This window comes from Herpailurus yagouaroundi, unplaced genomic scaffold (assembly GCF_014898765.1).
Source record: "Herpailurus yagouaroundi ecotype Mexico unplaced genomic scaffold, PumYag 207, whole genome shotgun sequence".
Taxonomy (NCBI): Eukaryota; Metazoa; Chordata; class Mammalia; order Carnivora; family Felidae; genus Herpailurus; species Herpailurus yagouaroundi.
This window is the reverse complement of record NW_024412438.1, coordinates 2,732,342-2,754,796: the sequence shown is the minus strand read 5'-3', so window position 1 is coordinate 2,754,796 and position 22,455 is coordinate 2,732,342. Positions and strand designations below refer to the sequence as shown.

The window sequence follows — 22,455 nt, the reverse complement described above, 5'->3', positions numbered from 1 at the left end:
TAAATACAAGCTCCTTAAGAGAAAGGATGCCATCTATCTCGTTCACCATTGTTCTCACTGTGTAGAATAATACCTGAAATATAATACCTGCTCAATAAATGTTTGCTGATGGACAGACTCTTTGTTTCTTGGTTCCCCACCCAGCCATCTCTAACCTACTTCTATGCCTTGGTGGAATGGAGAATTTCTGTCAGCCTATTGTTGCCTAGAGCTCTGACCACGAAGCAGACATGAGTCTTGACTTTCCCACAACTTATCTGGAAGTGAGGAGTCTACCACATACAACTATGTCCTCACTGAATTCCCTAAAACAGATGTTGGGTATCACAAGTCATGACACTGCTGAACCCCGACAAATTAGGTCTCTGCTGTCTTTCAATATCCATTTTGGCAAGGTAGCACTTTCAAAACATACAGAAATTCAGAAGTACTGAACAGTAACCCAGGCCTTACTGACTGTCTCTTGAGGAGGTGACCAGTGTGGGTGATGGATATTGCAACACAGAGCACACAAAAAACTTCCAGAATTCTCCCCAGAGATCTCTCTTGACAGAGTTCATCATAGCATCTGCTCACCCAAGCTCTTTTGTTTGCTTCCCCATCTCCAGTTTTCTGATCTCACCCTAGACTTCTATCCCAATCTCCTTACTTCTCTGACCCCTCCTCTCACCTTCTAGAACTTTCTTCTTGATCTTCTCTTTGGGTACCTTCAAGCCTCCTTTCTTCATTGGAAAGACCCTAGAAGCTCTGACCTGAGATCCAGAAGCCAGCATGTAAGATATGCTGCTTACAGCCATATGTTGTGTAAGTATCTGTGTGTATTGTGTTCCTACCACATGACACTGTGAAGAGGGTTTGGAATACAATCAGTTAGGTCCAACCTAATGGCAAAGAGACCTGATGGGGGACGAGTGGGCGGAGGATCATAGGCTCAAACCAGGCTTGAAATTTTGTCAGGTTGTAATTTGCATCAGGGACAATGAGCAAGAAAGAGTCTCTAGTAGAGACTTGAAGTCTCTACTGGCATGGAGACTATAAAACAGAGGTCAACTTCTTTGTCACAGTTTTGAAAGAAGTCACCCTAGAGGTCTGCAACCTCGGATGTCCTACACGCACGGTCAGTCCACCTATACCAGAGAGCCACAGGGGTCGGCAGGGTGTGGCAGAGGCTGCCGCGCCCAGAAAACAGTGACAGCGAGGGGCAGTGATGTGACAGAGGCACACCCGGGTTTCCCACTGGCTCCCCCTCAGACAGAAGTGGCCAGGAATGGTGTCCCTCCTTCCTCTACCTCCCATGGGAATGTTGTGCCTGCATCCTGAAGGCGACCCTTAGGATGGAAACTGTGTGCTAAGGGTGATGGAAAAGAAAGCTAGAGGGAGCTCAGGACACTGAGGATGACAAAGGCGTCACATTCAGGAGGAAGAAGACAATACCATCGGTGAAGGGTTGAACCCAAAGTGGACGGGACCCTGCGTGACTCAGTCAGACTGCGACCCTCTTTGTGAAGATTCTGTTTTTACAGGAATAGATGTTTTTCAGGTGAAATAAAGATAAATTCTTAACACTTTCCCGCCGTCATCACTCAGGTTTCTGTGACTAGCAATTAGTCAAATTCCTAATATTTAGTAATTCCAAATTCCATCAAAATGCTAAAATTGTTTCTTTCGTGGATCAGGGGCTTTAGCCCAGTTAAAGAGAGAAGTAAGAATTGATCCACCAAAGTAAAGAAAACACATATTGTTAATATTTCTCTACTACACTGAGAAATAATCTTTGTATATTTGGTACTTTGGATATTGGTAATATTTAAGATAGTTTGGATATGTAAGTACCTAATAAATTCAGTACGAGAATGGCATTTTTCAATGTGTAATAAATAAAATGTAATAAATAAAATGATTTAGGATTGTAGAAGGTGTTTTGGGAGGAGACAATCAATATTTATTTGAGCTCTAATATGTGTCTTGCACGTAATTCTCTGAAAAATTTTCTAACTAAGAAAAAATTTTTATCATATTCTAAGGAAAGAACTCCAAAGACTCCAAATGATTGGCATATTTTCTCGAAAACAGCATCGTTTTCCTGATACTCCACGGGTTCAATCTGATAATATAGAAGCGATGGCTCAATTTCTTTTCATTGTGGTTCTCATTTTACTCTCCCTTTAATAATTCATACAAGCCCTCATTTTTCTGCCTGGTATTACAAAAATAAAGCCCATAGAGTCACCAAATTCCGAAAAAGTTAAGTGGTATTTCTGCATTTGTAAGAACGGCCAGTGGTGTGCCATTGGCACTCACCTCGCCGGGAGTCAGGGGATGCTAGAGAGCCGCGCATCCTAACTGTGTCAGAGCTCCAAACCTTCCACAGGAAGCTTCTTTGAGTGAACCCAGAGCAAGCACTGTCAGCGGCAGCAAGGGATCCTACCAGCCCACTTGATGCTCTGGGTATTTCGCAAACTGTTAATTGAGAGAAATCATAGCACCCCATCTTTTTTCTTGAATGGGTGCTGGGTGATCAGTTAAATAAACCAAACCACTAGATGGCGGAGGGGGTGTTTGCCCGGCAGAATTGTGGCTTTGAGTTGAAGTTGTAAGAGAATTGTGCTGTTGGTAAACATCACCGCGCAGAATGTAGCAGGCACCATATTTGTAAGTGGAATTTATTTAATTCGTGATTGCTTCAGTACATGAGAAGATTTATTAGCCCGACGGTTTCCTGGGATGCACACATATTTTTTTTAATTTTTAAAGATTATTTATTTTGAGGGGGTTGCAGAGAAGGAGACAGACAGAAACCCAGGCAGGCTCCATGCTGCCAGAGCAGAGCCCAATGTGGGGCTCGAACCCACGGACTGTGAGGTCATGACCTGAGCAGAGATCAAGAGTCAGATGCTTAACCGACTGAGCCACCCAGGCGCCCCTGGAAATTACATTTATAAATGCAGTTGGAAGTGTCTAGGAAATTTAATTAACTAAGGTCTGAAAATCCCCCTTTAAAAGTACGTGTTAAACTTGCATTAGCAAAAACTTGTATTAACTATTGTTTTTTTGCTTTTTAGTTTTTGTTGCTGTTGTTAGTGTGGACAACATTTCACCATAAGTATCTGAAAAATCTTTTACGTGTCCTCAAACCGCCTTCCAATGCACTCCAGAACTCACCTTGCATCACGCTGATCTACCCTCTCCTGAGATTATATCGATCCGCACGACTGAGCAGCACAAACAAGGAATTTCCCCACAAGGGACCCGGATGAGGCAGATGGCCAATTCTTTTTTTTTTTTTTTTTTATTTTTTTTTTTAAAGTTTATTTATTTTTGGGACAGAGAGAGACAGAGCATGAACGGGGGAGGGGCAGAGAGAGAGGGAGACACAGAATCGGAAACAGGCTCCAGGCTCTGAGCCATCAGCCCAGAGCCCGACGCGGGGCTCGAACTCCCGGACCGCGAGATCGTGACCTGGCTGAAGTCGGACGCTTAACCGACTGCGCCACCCAGGCGCCCCCAGATGGCCAATTCCTAACACTTGAGGTTTGATCCCCGCCACAGGTCTCCCCAGGGAAATTACTGTGATCTTTTAACGAGGTCTGAAACATCCAATTGGAAAAACAAACCTACTCGGGTCCCTCAGGGTCCCGTCAAGGTCAAAGTTCATCCTCGTCCTTGGTGCCACCTTGCTCTCACTGGGCTCTGGTGGCTTCTCTCTGCCACCCCGCAGGGTGGTGTTCTCTGGCTCAAGAGTCTGCCAAAGTTTGGTTTCACTTATATTTTTGAAATTCATAGCAGTCCTAATGGAAAATACGGTCTACCTGTCGGACAAACATCTGGTGCCTCTTGAGAAGAAGAGGCTCTGTTTCCTCGTTCCTCCCTGGTGCCACCAGATGTCGCTCTACTCCGATCACTGCTAGGGTCCCCTGCCCTTCCCACGTCCTGGGAAGTTCTGCTTCATCAAGTCTGTGACACTCCGGGGGGGAAGGGAAACCGGGAACTCGAAAAGTCACACCTAATCCCTGAGACTTCTTTACCCCCCAGGTCGGCCAACCTGTAAGCTTCGGGGGTGGGGGTGGGGGTGGGGGCTCTTACAACAGCTCGGGATCCCCCTCTACCACCTCCCGCCATGAGTTTTTCTTGTTCCTGGCAGCACATGGCCTCAAACTGTGGTTTGGTATTCATTCGATGGTGCGCACAACAGCCACTCAGTCCCCAGGAGGCCCCATTTCAGGTGGCGGGAAGGACGAAAGTCTCCCCCCAAACCTTTCTCCTTCCACGAAAGACTCTAACTTATCAAGAAATTGTATTTCCTTGGAAGCTGGGTTAAAAAAACAAAGTCTGACCTATAGGGGAATTAATTTAGACTTCAAACCAATGAACTGACTTAACCCTGTAACTCTGGTTCCCCATCTAATACACCCGGGGTTCAAAACTGTGTTATTTCCCCAGTGGGTATTATTAAGATATCACATGTTCTCTACCATATCCTTTTAAATTCAAATGGGTATTTTGAAGCTCGTTTTAACTCTATAGGGATATACTCCTTTTTGTTTATACCACGGACGCCAAAGAGTGTGGCAGTCAGGGTGAAGTTTATGTCTTTCTTAACTACATTTAAAACGAAGTTGCATCTAGAACACACAGGCAGATTTCCTCGGTATCTCATTTCTACACCTTGCTCCCTCAACACTGCACTCGGCATAGCAGCGATTACTCCTAAAGCTTAAAGAAATAAATCTCTTCCAACGCTGGTTCCCTGACTCTCCTCCTTCTTCACCTGTTCTACCTCCGAATGCCTTTTCTCTTTTGTTCAGAATTAGTTTCTTCTACGGCTACCTCTGTGCCCTCTCTCCGCAAGTCAGTCCCTCTGGTCTCAGCTCCTCCATCCCGTTTACCTTGGTTCGGGGCCGGACGCTGAGCAGAGCAGGCAATGAATTCTACTTCAACAGAGGAACGAGAGGAAGGCACGTATATTTATGTCTCAATATTTTCTTAGGCAACGCAGCTAAATTAACAAAAACACACATAAATAGTACGTCGTTTGGAAACAAGGATATTGCCAGTAGCATTGAAAAATGGTAGTTTTTCAGAAAAATAATTTCACAATATGTGAAAGGACCTGTTCAAATTCTTTCTGGTTCAGTAATCCCATTTTAGAAGTATCCCCCTAAGGGGAAAGTAAATGTCAGAATGTACAAAGATGTTTGAGGCAGTGCGCTGTAAAGTGAGCTGACAGAGGGGGTCATAAGTACCAAACCTGATACACAGTCAGAATCGTGATAGACGCTGTGTAGAGAATGCAGTCTTAGGATGTGAAAAATAACGTGCTCGCCCTGGGAGACGCAGACACACAAGGTTCAACAACCGAGGGGAGGAAGAGGCCACGGCCCAGTTTTCCCAACAGGAGTCACCATCCAAAAGAACCATTAGCAGGTTTGTTTTGATAAGGCTCGTGGCTCCCGAGTCCCAGGGAGCAGCCTAGAGCATTGCTAGGTGGCCATCAGTGAGCTGTCACCTTGGAAACTGTCGTACAAAATGGTAGGTGAGGAACCAGGATTGACGATCAATGGTTCTCAGCTGTTTTCCTCCATCGGATGGAGGAGCATCGGGTCAGTAGTTTCCAGGAAGGGGAAGTGGTGCTAATGGCCTGTCGACGAGAATCTTTCTAGGAAATGATCCAACTCATCCTTGGACATCGACCTGCGCCTCTCCTAACCCGTGGTTTCTGTCCCTGGAGGACAGCCCCGGAGGACGCTTGTCCAACCTGACCCAACAGCCAGCCTGGCTCAAAGACCATGAGGACTCCTTTCTGTTCCAGTAAAGAGGGAAGAGGCAGAGAGGCTGCAGGGCCCCTGGGCTTCCCCCATCACGCGCAGCCTCTTGCCCCTCAGAAATGCCCTTCTCCCTTCTGGGAAGCTCTGACAGCCCCCTTCACAGACGCAGAAGTTGAGTGCTGGGTCTATACCCAGACACGTGCTTCCCAGACAGAGAAAAGGAAGCGATTTCACGGTGCTTCCTGACATCTGTGTGCCAGTCCGACCCCCTGCGCACGTGCCATACTGTCCTCGGACCCCAGTTCGCACATCCTGTCCTCTCTTCTCCTTTCAAGGCCCAGAGCCCCTCCCGCGTGAGAAGGGAAAGCAGGGGCATCCTGCATGGGGCCACCTGAGGCAACATGGAGTTTTACACCCCCCGGGGCGGGGGGGGGGGGGTGTCACCCTTTTTCAAGCCAGCAAAGTGAGGGATACCATTCATTCTTTCCACTCAGACCTACTGAGCACAGCCGTGGAATGGGCACCGCTGGACATGGACGATGTGGCGTTAGACACAAGGCCAAGTGTTTGGCCTCGTGGAGCTTACATTCCGGTGGGGAGAGAAAACATAAATAAACTACGTGGCGTTTCGTGTATCAGTAAGTGCTGTTTTACAAAGAAGGTGAAGGAGACAAGGGAAGAGCTGCCCTTCCAGGTGAGCTGGCCTGGCGAGGCCTCGCTGTTAGGGCAACACGGGTACAGACGAGAGGACGACCCGTGCTGCTGGCTCAGGGACAGTCGAAGCAGAGGGAGGAGCCAGCGCAAAGGTCCTGATGCAAGGGTGTGCTGAGCATTTTCCAGGAAGGCCAAGATGGCTGCCATGGTCGACAGCATGCGGGGAAGCCATGGGAGACAAGCCAGAAAGTGCATCCGGGAGCCAGACAGCATAGCCATCGTGAGCACTCGGGCTTTTACTTTAATGGGACATGGAAAGTCATTCAGGGGAGCTTTGAGAGTTTCCATCATGCCCAACGACCCTACCATGTGAGGAGGCTTGGAGCAGGATAATGCACACATACAGTGATTCTAGAAAGCCTTTGACAATATGAATCAAGAACCTTACAAGGGCGCCTGGGTGGCTCAGTAGGTTAACCGGCCCAGGTCACGATCTCACAGTTCGTGGGTTCAAGCCCCCCATCGGGCTCTGTGCTGACAGCTCGGAGCCTGGAGCCTGCTTCGGATTCTGTGTCTCCCTCTCTCTCTACCCCTCCCCTGCTTATGCTCTCTCTCTCTCTCTCTTTCTCTCTCTCTCTCAAAAATAAATAAATGTTGAAAAAAAAATTTAAAAAGAGCTTTACAACAGCCAAGGCCAACCATTAGTAAGAAAATAGAGTAACAGATCTTGTTCGTAAATAGAAAAAAAAAGGGGTACCTCGCAACAAGCCAAGCAAAAAATTGCAGAACTTACATAAACACATTTTCAAGCTCTAATGAGTAAGATAACACAAGATTCAAATAACACTACAATGCAAACCCTATTTTCAGACTCTCAGTATCATGAATGTTATTTATATATTTATTTTTCATGTATGTTATTTGTAGTTATTTATTTGTTCACTTTTTATGTGTCCGGAAGTTCGACATAGTTTTGATAAAAATGCTGAATTCATTTTTATTGTGTTTACTAGCTAAGCTCATTCTCAAGCTTACATGAGGAGATAAGCCTATGAGGATGGTCAGAGAAATTTTGAAAGAACACTAAAGAACGCAAGCTCCATAATATGTGAACGTGTTATTTCAAAACCGTGGGAATCATAAAGCCGAGGGAAAAAAGAGAACCCTGGGAATCAATCCACAATACTAGTTGGAAACTCCAGCACCCACCGCGCTGTCAGCAACTGATGAAGCTGTTACACAGAAAACAGACACAGATGGGGAATCGCTGGACGACATGCTGAGCAATGGATCTAAGTGACTTTCCCAGGACCCTCCACCATCAGCAACAGACACCATCTCTCCAAGCGTGCACAGAACATTCACCACAACAGACTATTTCCAGACTTTCCTGGGCTATAAAACAAACCTTCACAGGTACAAAATAATTTAAATCACACAATATGTTCTCCAACCATGATAGAATAAAAATGGAAATGAATGACAGAAAAGAACCACAAAATCTTCCAACAAGTGGAAATCAAGCAACGTAGTAGACCCAAACGTATAAAGAGTGTCTACTGAAACTCTGCATCTCACATCATACCTAATAGTGAAATACCAAATATCTCTTCCCTAAGATTAGAAATGAAACAAGGATATATGTCCTCACCACTCTTAATAAGACCAGAAGTTCTAACCACTACAATAAGACAAGAACGACAGAAAAGGGCATAAAAATTAGAAAGGAAGAAATAAAACTGCCTCTGTGGGTAGACGGCAGGATTGTCTACATAGCTAACCCCCCAAAATCTACCAAAAACAAACAAAAAGACCCTTTCTAGGACTAAAAAGTGAGTTCTGTCAGCTCAAGGGACCCCAGATCAACACACAAAAATCAACCATGTTTCTGTGTACTGACAGCAAACAAGTGGAAATAAAAATAAAAGCACATGTTATTTATAATTTCTTCAAAGAAAATGAAAGACTTTGGTATTAACCCAACAAAATTATATACACGATCTGCATGCTGGAAATTACAAAATGCAAATGAAAGAGATCAAAGAAGGCCCACGTACTTGAAGAGACACACTATTTGTGGGTTGGAAGACTCAGTGTAGTAAACATTTCAATTCTTTCTATATAGGTCTGTAGGTTTAACAAAATTGCTATCTAAATCTCAGCAAGGTTTCTGTAGACATAAACCAGCTTACTCTAAAATCTATATGGAAAGGGAAATGCTAAGCATGGGCAAAACCAGTTTTGAAAAAGAACACAGCAGCATCAATCACTCTTCCCAATGCCAAGACTTACCGCATAGCTACAGTAAACAAGTCTGCATGGTACTGTAGGGACAGACACAAAGACCGGGGGACGAAATAAAGAACCAGAAATAGAACCACACAAATAAGTCTAGTTAATGTTTGATAAAGGAGCAAAAACAAGTCAATGGGGAAGAATAGTCTTTTAAACAAATGGTATTGGAACATTGGACGCTCATAGGCAAAGCTAGAAATGAAAACAAAACTCTCAACCTAAGTCACATGTTTTACACAGAAAATATTCAGAATGGATCATGGATGTAAGTATAAAAGGTATAGAATTAGGGGCGCCTGGATGGCTCAGTCAGTGAAGTGTCTGACTCTTGATTTCAGCTCAGGTTATGATATCATGTTTCGTGAGTTCAAGCCCCACATCAGACTCTGCACGGACAGTGCAGAGCCTGCTTGAGGTTCTCTTTCTCCCTCTCTCTGCCCTTCCTGCTCATTCTCTCTCTCTCTCTCTTTCTCTGTGTGTGTCTCAATTAATAAACATTTTTTTTAAAAGGTACAACTACAAAACTTCTAGGAAAAAAGGGATAAGATCCTCAGGACCTACAACTAAGTAAAGATTTATTAGATTTGACACTAAAGGGGTACCTGGGTGGCTCAGTTGGTTGGGTGTCCTGCTCTTGATGTCAGCTCAGGTCTTGACCTCAGAGTGATGAATTCAAACCCTGTGGTGGGCTCCACACTGGGCATGAAGCCTACTTAAAAAAAAAAAAAAAAAGATTTGACACTAAAAACACAATTCATGAAAAGAAACACTGATAAATCAGACCTCATAAAAATGTCATACTTTTGCTTTGCAAAGGCTCCTGTTAAGAGGATAAAAATCCAAGCTAGGGGCTGGGAGAAAATATTTTTAAACCACATATCCAACAAAGCACTAGTATCTAGACCATAGTTTAAAAACACCAAAAGTAACCAATAGGAAAATGGAAGACCCTATGCAAAATCGACAGAAGACCCTATTAAAGATGGAAGACATTCCATCAGAGGACATAAAAACAGCACGTAAGCACAGGAGGAGTAGTGCAACACCAGCAGCTAGAGAAAAACCAGCGTAAACCAGTGAGACATCACTACACATCTAACACCTGAAAGTAAAGACAAAATAGTGCTGGCATGAAGTGCTGCTGGCAATGTGGAGAGTGAAGTCATGTGGGCATTTCTGGGAACGCAAAACAGCACCTCCACACCAGAAGAGTAATTTGGCAGATTTGAAAATATGTATTAAAAATGGACTTACTGTACAACCCAGCACTTGTACTCATGGGCAGAGAAGTGAAAGCTTATTTTTAAGCAGAAACTTGTAGATAAGTGCTTACAGCAGCTTTATTCCTAATAGCCCAAACCTGAACACCACAAATGAATGGTTCAGCAAAGTGTGGTGCATTCTATGATAAAAAAGGAACAAACTATTGATGCAAGCAAAAACTTGGGTGAGCCATAAGAATTATGCTGAATGAAAACAAAAGCCAGCCTCAAAAGGGCGCATACTACGTGATTCCATTTATATAATACTTGTGCAATCACATAGTTTTACAGGTAGAGATCAGGTTAATGGCTGCTTGGGGCTAGGGAATGATGTGTGTTGTGTGGGGGGGGGGGGTGGACCACAAAGCTCTAGTTAAGTACCTTGATTGTTGTGATAATAACATGAAGCTGCACATATGACAAAACATCATACACACACCCATCTGTGCACAGAAGTAAATCAGATAAATGCATGATAACTAGTAAAATTTGAGTGAGATCTGTGATTGTACAGTGCCAATTTCCTGAGTTCGGTGTGCTCTACAGTAATGGAAGACATTAGCATTGCTGGAGGCTGACTGTGGGAGACCATATGGTGGATCCTCAAAGTATTAAAAATAGGGGCGCCTGGGGGGTTCAGTGTTCAAGTCTTGGTTTTGGCTCAGGTCGTGATCCCAGGGTCATGGGATCGAGCCCCTCCTTGGACTCCACACCCAGTGTGGAACCTGATTAAAATTCTCTCTCTCTCTCGTCTGCCCTCTCCCCTGCTTGTGCTCTCTTTCTGTCAGAAAATTATACATATATATATAGAACCATGATATGATCCAGAAATCCAGTTCTGGGAATATATCCAGAGGAAATGAAAACACTGACTCAAAAAAATATCTGTGCTCTGTGTTTGTGGCTGTTTACAGTAGCCAAGGCACGGAAGCAGACGGGCGCCCATGGATGGATGAATGGATGAAGAAGAGGTGGGGTGTATACACATGGAATAGTGCTCAGCCGTGAAAAACAAACACTGGAAAACAAAGCAAAACAAGGAAATCTATTTTCGACAACATGGGTAGACCTTGATAGCGTTATGCTGAATGAAATAAGTCAGACAGAGAAGGATGAATACTGTGTGACCCCATGTATACATGGAATCTAAAAGAACCAAACTCGGGGCGCCTGGGTGGCTCAGCCGGTTGAACGTCCAACTTCAGCTCGGGTCATGATCTCGCGGTCCGTGAGTTCGAGCCCCGCGTCGGGCTCTGTGCTGACGGCTCGGAGCCTGGAACCTGCTCTGGAGTCTGTGTCTCCCTCTCTCTCTGCCCCTTCCCCGCTCATGCTCTGTCTCTCTCTCTCCTTCAAAAATAAATAAAAACATTAAAAAAGTAAATAAACAGAAGAACTAAACTCAGAGAAACTCATGGACACATCTCTGTGGTCAGTGTGCCCTTTAGGCTTTGTGCACCACCTTCAACTTTGGAGATCTCTCCACAGGGCTCTAAGCTCACTGCAGGGGAGACGAGGTCCGGGTAAGCCTCGGTGTTTCACCCCCAGGGGCCTCAAATTCAGGCCGTGTAGTGGAGTGTGCTCAGATTGGATGACAGGGAACATTGCAAATGGTAGTAACCCTGTTTTCAATACCACAGTACACGGCTTCTTGAAGTCTCCACTTGCACGTTGGCCCGTGGTCCAGCCAGTCCTGGGGAAGAGACGCTCCCCTGTCCTGTCTGAGGCGGCCTCGTGTTTTGTTGTTCATGGGCCTGGACTGGTATGGCGAACTACACTGGGGCTTTCCTCACACAGATGGCGGGGGTGGGGGGTGGTATTTTTAGAACAAGAGGGTGGTTTCCCAGGCAGCTGCCACTTGCTGACGGGACCCCATTTTCCCCCTCGGTAGCACAGAAGGTGGCCTTGGACATCAGCTTAAACCGTTTGACTCTTCCCTGGGCATCTCTACTCTTGGGAGAGGGGCTTCGGTGCCCATATTCCGAAGTGGCCTCATCTTCCTGGACAATATCCGCGTGACACCCCACTTCTGGAGCCTGAATCAGGGCTTTCGTGCTTCTCCCTGTCGCCTTTCCTGATCATCCTTGGTCGTGGAGAGACGGGAATTCCTGCGGCATCAGATCATGAGGGTTTAGGATATTATTAGAGATAGGACCGTACGACAGTCACTAACTGTTCCCTGGCTCTCCCCAGGGTCACTTCAGGCCAATGAGCAGACCTATAGATGGAGATGAAGAGACAGGAGAAGACACTCTTTGTGGCCACCACCTACTGGCCAGATGTGCCACAGATTCCAGGCCCCTTCACGGGCTGTGCTAGATCTTGAAACACCACCACTCCCCAACCACCACCACCTCCCCCCCCCCCCCAAAAAAAAAAAAGAGAAAGAGGATTTTGAAAATCTTTCTATGTCAGCGTCAGGACCTGGGTTGGTAGAGGGCAGGAGACCGTCGTGGGGGATGCACACCGGTGGGGACAACACATCAGACACAAAGTCTGCTGCCCGCAGTGTCGCCAAAGATTCTGGGAAAGAGTTTCCAAGAGCCTGAGGGGGGTTATTTCATACTCAGCTGGAGCTGCTCCTGAAACGTCAGGGCCCCCCTGCTCCGGCAGCCACGAGAGACCTACAGATAAGACCCCGCTGTCAAGGGAAGCTACCCATTGCCGCAGTGGCCCTCCCCATTCCTCTCGCAACCTCCCCCCTCCCGGGGACAAAATTTCTGGGAGGGCTGGAAGATTCAAAGTGTGAGAAGTCCCGCCTCCGCTGGTCTCAGAACCTTCACGCCCTAGTGTGTTCACAGTTTCACGAGTTCCCTTCTCTTGGTTCTCTCAAAGCTCTAGGGACTGTAGAGTCACAAGGCAGAAAGCCGTCAGGTGCCCGCCTCAGTGACCCTTGCCTGTCCAACCCCTTTTGCCCAAGACTACAGGGGTGAGCTCTCCAGATGCTCCCAAACCCCCTTTCCCCAGTTGTGTGTCCTTCCCAGAGGGGCTGGATGCCCCAGAGGACAGGAGCCTGGCGTGAAATCTTAGAGAGCCTGCGTTCTCTCGCTTGGGTAATAAGCAGGCAACAGCACACCAGGCTTCCTCTCGTGGCTTAAAATTGTAATGTCATCAGTAAAGAGGAGAGCTAGCGTTTGGCATCTGCCAAGAAAGTTCTGTCTTTCGGGAATCTGTCCTTGGAAAATCCATAATTGTCCATCTCTGTCCTGCTTAGCCTTTGTGCTGCGGGGGGCTAGTGGCTCTTGATTTTAATCTGATGTCCCTGGATCACTTCTGAAAGTTTCGAATCTCCCACACTATCTGAAAAACCCTCCTACCTTTGTGTGTTTGCGTATTTGAGGGGGGAAAGTGTCTGTACCTTACAGCAAGATCCCAAGGAGCATGTGATAGTGAAGAGCCATCACGTTCTCTGCCAGCCTGCTGCTTAGCTGTCATGACTTATTGTTAAATCATCAGCCCATGCTTGGAACGTTCCAGAGGCATCTGATCCTGCTGTTCGCCTCCGTCTTTGTCACACCATCTTGTTCTTTCTCAGACATTGCTTTTTTAAAAAGTCCATCCATTTATTTTGAGAGGGAGAGAGAGAGAGACAGAGAGACAGAAAGAGAGAGAGAGCTCACACACAAGTGGGGAAGGGGAAGAGAGAGAGAATCCCAAGCAGGCTCTGTGCCGTCAGCACAGAGCCCGACGTGGGGCTCCATCCCCCGAACCACAAGATCATGACCTGAGTCTAAATCAAGAGCCGGACACTTAATTGACTAAGCCACCCAGGCGCCCCTCTCAGGCATTGCTTTGACTTAGCCACTCTCCTCTCTCTCTCCTGCTGACTGAAAGCTTACCCAGAACATGTACTTGTCCACACTTCTAGAGGGTGAAGCATCAAAGTGATTGCAAGATAGAACACGTATGGATGCACGCGGGTGTGACTTCTTTGGTACCCTGCCTTCTCCCACGCAGTCAACAAGGCAGACCTGGAGTCTGAGCCCTCAGACGCTGCCCCTTCCAGCTTCCTGCTCCCCACAGACCCCAAACATGAACCAATCAGCAGAGACAGGCCTGCGACCTGCTAGCCTAGTTAAGCTCTGGCTTGCCCCACCCCCTGAGCACACTGGGTATTCCTGGGCCACACTGGCTTCGGGAGAAGAAGTCATAAGGGGCTATACAGCCAGGCGGAAAGGAGCACCCTCTGGAAGCTGGATCTGAAATTGCTAGTGAGAGGATGTTCATTTGTCTTGCTCCTGGAATGACTGATTGAAGGTGACCCGGGTGTTCTGTTCTGTCTGACCAAAATGCCTTCTGAATCTCATCTCAGCAGTCAACCCACCGGCGGCATTGGGTGGACACGGGCAGATTCCAACACGGAGAGAGATGTTTGCCGGGAAGACGCCAGTGCTGGTGCAAACCTTTCTCCCCAGCGACTGAGGACTCTGCTAGTTACTCGGCCACCGCCCCCCAGTTCCATCGTCCGTCCCTTCTCTGCTGCTCCATCCCCTGGGGAGCTGATTCCTGCAAGATCCGCCAACCTCTCTGGCTTCCACTTGGGCCCCATCAGTGAGAGGCAGCCAGGGGGCTCCAGGTGCAGGAAGGGTGACAGCGGGACTTTCGTCCCCCCCCCCCCATGGCTGGCCTCTGGGTGGCCTCAACCCTTCCACCCTGCCCACATCTCGGCTGACAATCCCTTGATGAAACCCCCTTCTTTTAACCACCAGGATGGATTCTGTTTCCAGCCGGATACGAGGGCTCTCTTCCAAAATTTATTCCTGAACTCTGGCGTGCCAGGGGACAGAGCTGAGCCGTCCTGTGTGTGTCGAGGCCCTTCAGACCACCGCAGGGTCATTCGGAGCTGATGTCTCAGGCTAACACCGCAGCGTCTGGGTCACCTCATCGGCAGGGGTGGCTAGGGTGGGGCGGGTTTGCGCCCTCCTGAGTCCCCGGACCACACGCAGAGTTATCCGGTGTGCGGTCGCACCGTCGTTTCTCACAGGTGCTTGTTGGTCTCCTCCGGTGGTCTGGGCGGGTCTGGGCAGAGCAGCCCCCACGCTGGCACGCTGGAAGGCGTGTCAATATCCGGAGCCGTGTCACAGGCCGGGCGTGTGACAGCAGGGATTCCCCCCTGCAAGAAACCGGGCACGGGATGCGGATCTCTGCAGGTTCACAACCCAAGCAACCGTCTCTGAGAACCGAAAGGTGTTAGAAAGCCTTCCCTACGGGGACCTTAGCCATAGGGCGAAGACACCTCACATTGTAAGGAGCATTTCTGATCGGTACACATACATCCGAGCACCTCGGTGAAGAAGAACATTTATATTCTCAGTACCTGTGGGGCTCAGGGCGGGGACGATGCCATCTGGCAGAGAACTTTCCTACTGCCTTTCTCATTTTTCTACAAAGTTCCTGCTGAACCTCAGTGCCCAAGCCTGGCTCCCCAGTCCACGGGGAGGGACCTGCTGTAGGACCTGAGCTGCCCCGAGCTGTCACTGGGATAACATCTTGTCTCCAGTCTCACATTGTGGCTGCTGCTTCCGGTCCTCGGTCAGTAGAAACTGGATCAGGGCTTGGGCGGAGCCGGGGCAGAGCCACCTGTGCCCGGACATCCCAGAGTCTGCTCCCGAGCCCACATCTCTCTGCTGGGAAGGATGGGCCTCAGCTTCTAACTCGGGACCAACAGGCATCGTGGGAACCCGTACCGAGCAGAACAGGTTCCCAGGAAAACAAAGGACTCTGGATCTCTTTTGCAAATACTGACACTTTTCTGTCTCCTTAAAACATCCATTTCTGCTGGGGCACCTGAGTGGCTCAGTTGGTAAAGCGTCCAACTCTTGGTTTTGGCTCAGATCATGATCCCACGGTTCATGAGTTCAAGCTCCAAGTCAGGCTCTGCACTAACAGTGCAGAGCCTGCTTGGGATTCTCTCTCTCTCCTTCTCTCTTTGCCCTTCTCCTGCTCTCTCTCTCTCTCTCTCTCTCAAAGTAAATAAACATTAAACCGGGGCGCCTGGGTGGCTCAGTCGGTTGAGCATCCGACTTCGGCTCAGGTCACGATCTCATGGCTCATGAGTTCGAGCCCCGCGTGGGGCTCTCTGCCGACGGCTCAGAGCCTGGAGCCTGCTTTGGATTCTGTGTCTCCCTGTCTCTCTGCCCCTCCCCTGCTTGCTCTCTGTCTCTCTCTCTCTCTCTCTCTCAAAAATAAATAAACATTAAAAATTTAAAAATAAATAAACATTACAAAAACCCCATCCATTTCTGCTTTGATCTCTCGGAACATTGGCACACTTCTTAAAAGGACATCAAAGGAGGAAATTCGATTTCCAACCCACAGAAATCCTGCTCTGCCCCAGCCCCACCGCAAGCCGCCACATCTGGGGCTGATCTCTTTGGAGAGAATTACTACACTTTGGAGCAGCTTCCAGTCCTGCCGACCGTAGGTGAGACCACAGCTTCTGCTGAGAAATCTGACTCTCGCGTTCGGTTGCAAACGCAGCGCTAGATCCGGAATAGGGAAGGAGGGAGAAACAGTGTCCCCGAGATGCCAGCGGACTCTAGATGGCTCCGTCCCCGTCCTTCCTGGCTTCTGTGTTGCCAGCAGGCAGGCAATCTGTCTCCAACAAAATAGTCTTAAAAAGAGAAGGTGGGAGAGGAGGAGACGAAGCCTGAAACTTCTTGAGAATTTGCCTACATGGTAATGAACTCCGGTAAAGGGGGCCACTATGCTTACACAACGCTGGGGTCTTGCAAAATGAGCACTTGTTTCCACGGGAGGCTGTTTGCCAATGAGGGAAGGAAGGAAGCAAAGGTGAATGAGGGAGGGAGGAGGGAAGGGGCCAGAAGTGGGGGCTAGGGGGAGGAAGGCAGAGGGAACAGGGGGGTGTTGGGTGGAGGTTGCCACCTTTTTAGAAAGTGTGCAGACCTGTGATCTCTGCCTCTTCCGCCGCAGCTGCTGTGGGTGTTCGGTCCGGTGAGTTACCCTTTCCGTGCTCTCTCTCCCGTCTCCGGGAGGCACGCTCATGCTCACTCTTGCAGACAAGGCAGGTGCCGTCCGTCTCGCCTCACCCCTGGGGCTGTGGGGGAAGGGCCAGGACTGGGGTGGGGTGAGCGGGAGGCTGGTCCCCACCGGGCAGGTGCGCTCCAGGGTCACTTCGACTGCTCCCTGCCTGGGTGATGGGCTAAAGGCCTGCCCCGCCCCTGTCAAGGCAGCGAAGTCTTTTCTGCTTGCTGTTGGGCCTGCGACAGGACAGCAGTTACTGTGGGGCAAACATTCTCCTGCTTCAGGCCCCTCTGTTGCTGCTGGAGGCCGGGATGAAAAGCGCCTTTACCCTAGGCTAGAGAGATGCCGGGCATAAGACAGGACCATTTCTGACCATTTCCTTGGATTGCAAACGAACCATGCCTGACTTGGTTCCATCCTTAGCTACCTGATATCTGATCGTATAAACAAGTCACGGCTGGAGGGCAGAGCCCACAGAGGAAACAGACACTCCCGGCCCGGCCTCTTTTTTCGTTCGGTTCCTCTGGGTCGGACTCTGTCTCTCTTGACACCGAAGGAGAATGGTCCAAGGTCGGGCCTGGGGTTAGGCGTTTTATCGGAATGGCAAGCATTTTCTCTGCAACTCAGCCCGATGCACTACAACTCCAAGTTGAAATGTGAACGTGAATTTCCAGCTCAGTTGTCGGCTGAAAAGTTTCCCCCAGGACCCCCAGGCTGCAGGGTTGGGTCACCGCGTGTGGGGCTGGGTCCCCTTCCTCTGCACAAACCCCAAGCTCCTCTGCAGCCTGTTGGTCTCCTTCCCCTGCTGGGGCAGATCCAAACTGTCCTGAGTTCTGGGGACCTCTATCCTCCAAGGGGAGGCAAGGACTTGAACAAGCAAAGGAGCCCACCCCCCTTCTTGCAGGGCCATCCAGGAAAGCATCCTCGGAAGCCTCTGCCAGAGGCATTCGGGAAGGGGGCTCTAGGTCCTGACTGTACAGCCCCAGCTACAGTCCCAGCAGAGGGATTATGTCATCAGGGAGTGACGAGGGGCGGAGGTCTTTGAATTGTACCACTGGGTAGGACACGTCCATATCTCCTTCCAGGGGACCAGTTACGTCTGCCCACCGGAAGCTCCCGTCTGTCGGGAGTTTGGCTGGCGCTCGGCTCTCCGGGCTCTCCTCTGCATGGGCCCTAACCCTGCAACCTGCCCAGCATCCCGCGCCCCTGCTCCTCCCTCTAGCATGAGAGAGCTGGGGTGCGCCCCGGTGGCAGGACTCTGTGCTGGGACCCAGCTGCGCTGGCAGCCGGGGACACGGGGCGTGCAGCGGGCCGGGGACCGTTGCTTGCACACAGCTCACGGTAAGCGGGAGGTTCAGCTAAGCCTTGTCGATAACTCAGGAAATGGAAAACCATGAACGGAAATCTGTGAGTCCAACCTTTACCGGGATCCTCTCGCTCAGTCTCCGTAACGACGCTCATTCTACCGACGAGGCAGTGCGATTTAGATGCTGGAACTTTCCTGGGGGGATCGCTCTGCCGCTGGGTGCGAAGGTGGAGGCGTAGGCCGTCAGGAAAACGCGCAGTTGGCCAGCGACACGGCGGCCCCACGATGCTTCCCCTCTAGTTTATCGTTGTGGAGCCGGCAGCGGCAGCGGGTGTCGTCTGCTGGACAGTCATCGGCCCCCCACTGAGCCCTTCACCACGCCCCCCCCCCCCATCCGGGGCCGGAGCTCCATGCACCCTGCTGGCATCTTCCTTCCAAGTTTTGCATTCCGACTTGTAAGTTTGCATCTTGGAGCTGTACTCTGATTCTGGCTCCAGGGAGAGGTTGGCCTTGGAAGAGTGATTTATTTCAGAAGCTTTGCACAGGCCCCAGGCTTCATCTCTAAGGCAGACGTAGTTCTAGCTTCTTCTCTCTGTTTTTCTAAGATCTTTCTGTGCTCCTGAGTCAAAGCATAAATCCCTCTGTCCCCACATTCCTTGTCTTCAGAACGCAGGGATGCTTTCCCCAAGGGTCTCTAGGTGGGGGTCACTGGTGGGGGCTCCCCTTTGGAGATGGATTCCACGCCACAAGCCCCCCACCCCCACCCCCAAACAGCCTCCCCCAGCACCACGTTCTGCTGGAAGACCACACGTCTGGCTGTGCTCTGACCCCTCCTGTTTGCAGAGCCCCATCCAAAGTCCGCCGTAGGAATGGTCCCCACCTCTGCAAAGGGCAGGTAGAGGTGGAACAGAAGGGTCGCTGGGTACCACGTGTGACGATGATGGGGACACGAAGGAGGTGGCCGTGGTGTGCTGGGAGCTGGGCTGGCAGGAGGCCAGGCACACCCCCGCAGGCACGTTGTACCCGCCACTGGCAAAAGAGGACCAGCCTGCGTTCGTCCGAGTGGCCCTGTGCAACGGGACACAGGACGCGAGCAGGTGGAGACCTCTGACTGCGGGCACAGCGCGTGAAGGTGGGTGATGGCAGGGCCCGGGTGGGGACTGACCACCCAGCTCTGAGAACCTTCTCCTCGCGGCCACCTCTGGGCCACCTCACTATTCACCACAGCTGTCCCTCCTTCCGAGCCACTCACCTGTTCTGCACGGACAGTGGTCAAGACAGCACCAGAGCTCACGTGAGGTTAGTCCGGGGTCGCCGAGGACTCTTGCAGACGTTCTGTGATTAGCTCGTATCTGCCATCGCAAAGGACAAAACACTGATGTTTTCATAGCTGTGAGTTGAGGGCGTAACACTAGGGAAATGATTGTGAAGCCATAGAATTACAGAATTGGAGTGATTTGAATCCGGGTCACCCTGCTTATGTTGCCTGTGATCCCGTCAGCACTTCTGAGGTCTCTCCCCACCACAGCTCTGCTCATCAAAATCCACCCCGGAATTGGAGGCGCTCTGGGTGGGGAAGGCGCGGGTGCTGGTTTTGTCCCAGATTCAAATGGGACAGGGGGCGGGGGCAGGAGGAAAGTCAGAAAGACTCAGGGTCAGTCAAGGAAACCAGGCCACAAACGGTCAAGGACAGAGCTCCCTGAGGGTGGAGGTAAAAGAAAGCCTGACACAGGTCCCACAGCCTCCATAGAGCTTGTGACCAGATGGAGGCCGGTGGGACCTCTCCCCCCAGCCTCAGCCCCAGCCTGGCTCCTGCGGGGCACCCCAATCCCTTGGGCTGAGAGTAGGGGAGTGGCCTTGTGGAGCCCGTGGCGAGAGCCGCTGGACCAATGCCCGGCGTTAGGAGCGCGTAAAGGTCTGTGGCTCATTCTGGGACATGGAATCGGTCCCCCAATCAGCTGGGAGGGACCCAGGATTCAGGCCCACGTCCCCCACTTACCGACTGTCGAGTAGCAAACATCTTTGAAGGCCATTATCTCGGTCAGAGAAGGGGGATGATACCTGCTCCAACTTGCTCACAGAACTGGGACCCGTTGAACACTCCTCACTCATAAAGACCTTCCGTTAAGAGCAAAGTCTGGGAAGAAGTCACAGGGCACACTCCAGATTGCAGGTTTAGGACGGTCTCCATTGGAGGGTGGGTCTGGGGCTTAGGCTTCTTCCTTATTCTCGGCCCCACTTTTCCGGCAAGACCCCGTGATGTGTCTGGACAATCCCTTCCTGGACTGTCCCCTCCTCACCTCCCTTTACCCCCTCTCTCCTGCCTCCTCTGTAGCATTCTTGCTTCGTTTTTTGTGAAGATGAGCAGAACTCAGATTTTCTCCCTTTTGACCTCACAGGCCTGGGTGTCCCCTAGCACTGGATGGACCTGAACCCTTCAGCTGTGGCTCCCACGGCCCCTCATCAGGACTCCAAAGTGCCTTCTAAGCCGGAGATTCAATCCTGCCTGCATTTGGGGCAACACCCAGCTCCCAAAGGAGCCAGAGTTGGTGAAATTCCCCCCCCATTCTGACACCCTGGTCCAGACCCCAGATTTTCGTCTCTTCCCAAAGATCTTTGGGGATCCCGGCACCGTCCCCTTGGAGGGATGTGACAACTCCTGAGGATGGAACCAGGAATAAATTGAAATGGGCCCACGTCTGCGGGAAATGTGGGCGTGTACAACAGACAAAGTGAAAGAAAATGTGGGTGTTTCGTTTCGATTCTAAGGGTCTCGGGAAGAAACCAGCTTTTAAAAAATTTCCTTTTAAAACATCTTCTTAAATTACAAACGTGAAACCCAGTAGACAAGGGGTGGTATACAAAAACGAAAAGAAAAACCAGCCAAGGTTCTAATATTCAGAAGTTAACTGCTATTAATATTTATGAAATATAAATTGTTTTTATGAATATATGATTACATTTGAGTTTTTATGAATATATGATTACGTTTGAGTGACGGCATACTTTTGAGCTTATTGTACTGTAAACCACATCTTACTTCACACTGCTTTTTAAATACAACAATACAAGATTAGCAGATATTTTGCAGATGTACGTGTTTGGACTTAACTGTCCCATCAAGACGGGGAATCCTGATCCACAAATGTCCTTTGTCATGCTGCATGTCCCGACTGGGTTTGGGTTTGTGTGGAGTACAGGGAAAGGAGAAAGTACCTGTGCCCGGTGGTGACCCAAACCCTCAAGCCCCCTCAACGTCAGTAATCCTAAAGTCCCAAAAAACATTTGAGTAGGTGGTTGCTTCTAGAGATTAGTAACTAGGTTTTGAATCTGGATGAATACGGGGAGAAGAAAATTGGACCAAATATATATATTTGGTGTATATATATATATACATGTGCTTGTGTGTGTGTGTGTGTGTGTGTGTGTGTGTGTGTGTATATATTCCAGATTAGATATCTATGTCGATAGGTAATTTACTGAACCCGTATTATGTGTCTCGCGTTAGCTCCTTGTAAGTAAAGCTTCAGAAGGTATTTTTGGTATTTTCACTGTGATCGCGTTAGGTTTATATTGAAATAACAGGTTACTTTTAGGAGAATTTGACATTTTTACAGCATAATCTTCTGGCCCAAGAACAACCTACATCACACCATTTATTCTGTCTTTGTCTACATCTGTCAGTAGAGTCCAAACTTTTCTTTTAAGTTCTATGGATTGCTTGTCAATTTTATTTTTAGACTGTTTTAAACGGCTGAAGCCATTGTATAGAATTTTTAGCCCATCATATTTCCCAGATGTTTATTTTAGTACGTAGATCTAACGCTGTCACATACGCTTCTCCAATCTCTGGGTACACGGTCATACCGTGGATGAGACAGTCCTGCTTCCCTTTGCTAATATATACAGGATGTGCTTCTTTCTCTCCCCAGAAACACCTGCCAGCCTTTCCAGAACAATGTTAGGTACCCAGGAGGATAATAGGCATCTTGCTTTGTTCCCAAACTTAACTGCTGTGCTGTGTGAGTTTCACCATTAACTGTGAAGCTGGCTTTTAAATTAAGATATAAGTATTTATAACATCAACAAATTACCCTCAGCAATTTTTATTTGCTGTTTAATCAGAAGTAGATGTTGAATTTTTAGAATATCTCTCTGTTACCCTTTACCTTAATATGGTGAATGACTTTAA

The 22,455-nt window shown here is 49.1% G+C and overlaps 2 long non-coding RNA genes across 2 annotated transcripts; both read left to right on the top strand.

Annotated features, from left to right (window-relative positions):
• The first annotated feature begins 1,268 nt into the window (after window positions 1–1,268).
• On the top strand, window positions 1,269–3,258 carry LOC121015427 (uncharacterized). The gene is made up of 2 exons (XR_005783826.1): window positions 1,269–1,540; window positions 3,063–3,258. It is a non-coding gene; the product is annotated as an uncharacterized LOC121015427 (long non-coding RNA).
• Window positions 3,259–16,783: 13,525 nt separating this feature from the next.
• On the top strand, window positions 16,784–21,342 carry LOC121015426 (uncharacterized). The gene is made up of 2 exons (XR_005783825.1): window positions 16,784–16,927; window positions 20,663–21,342. It is a non-coding gene; the product is annotated as an uncharacterized LOC121015426 (long non-coding RNA).
• Window positions 21,343–22,455: the final 1,113 nt, after the last annotated feature.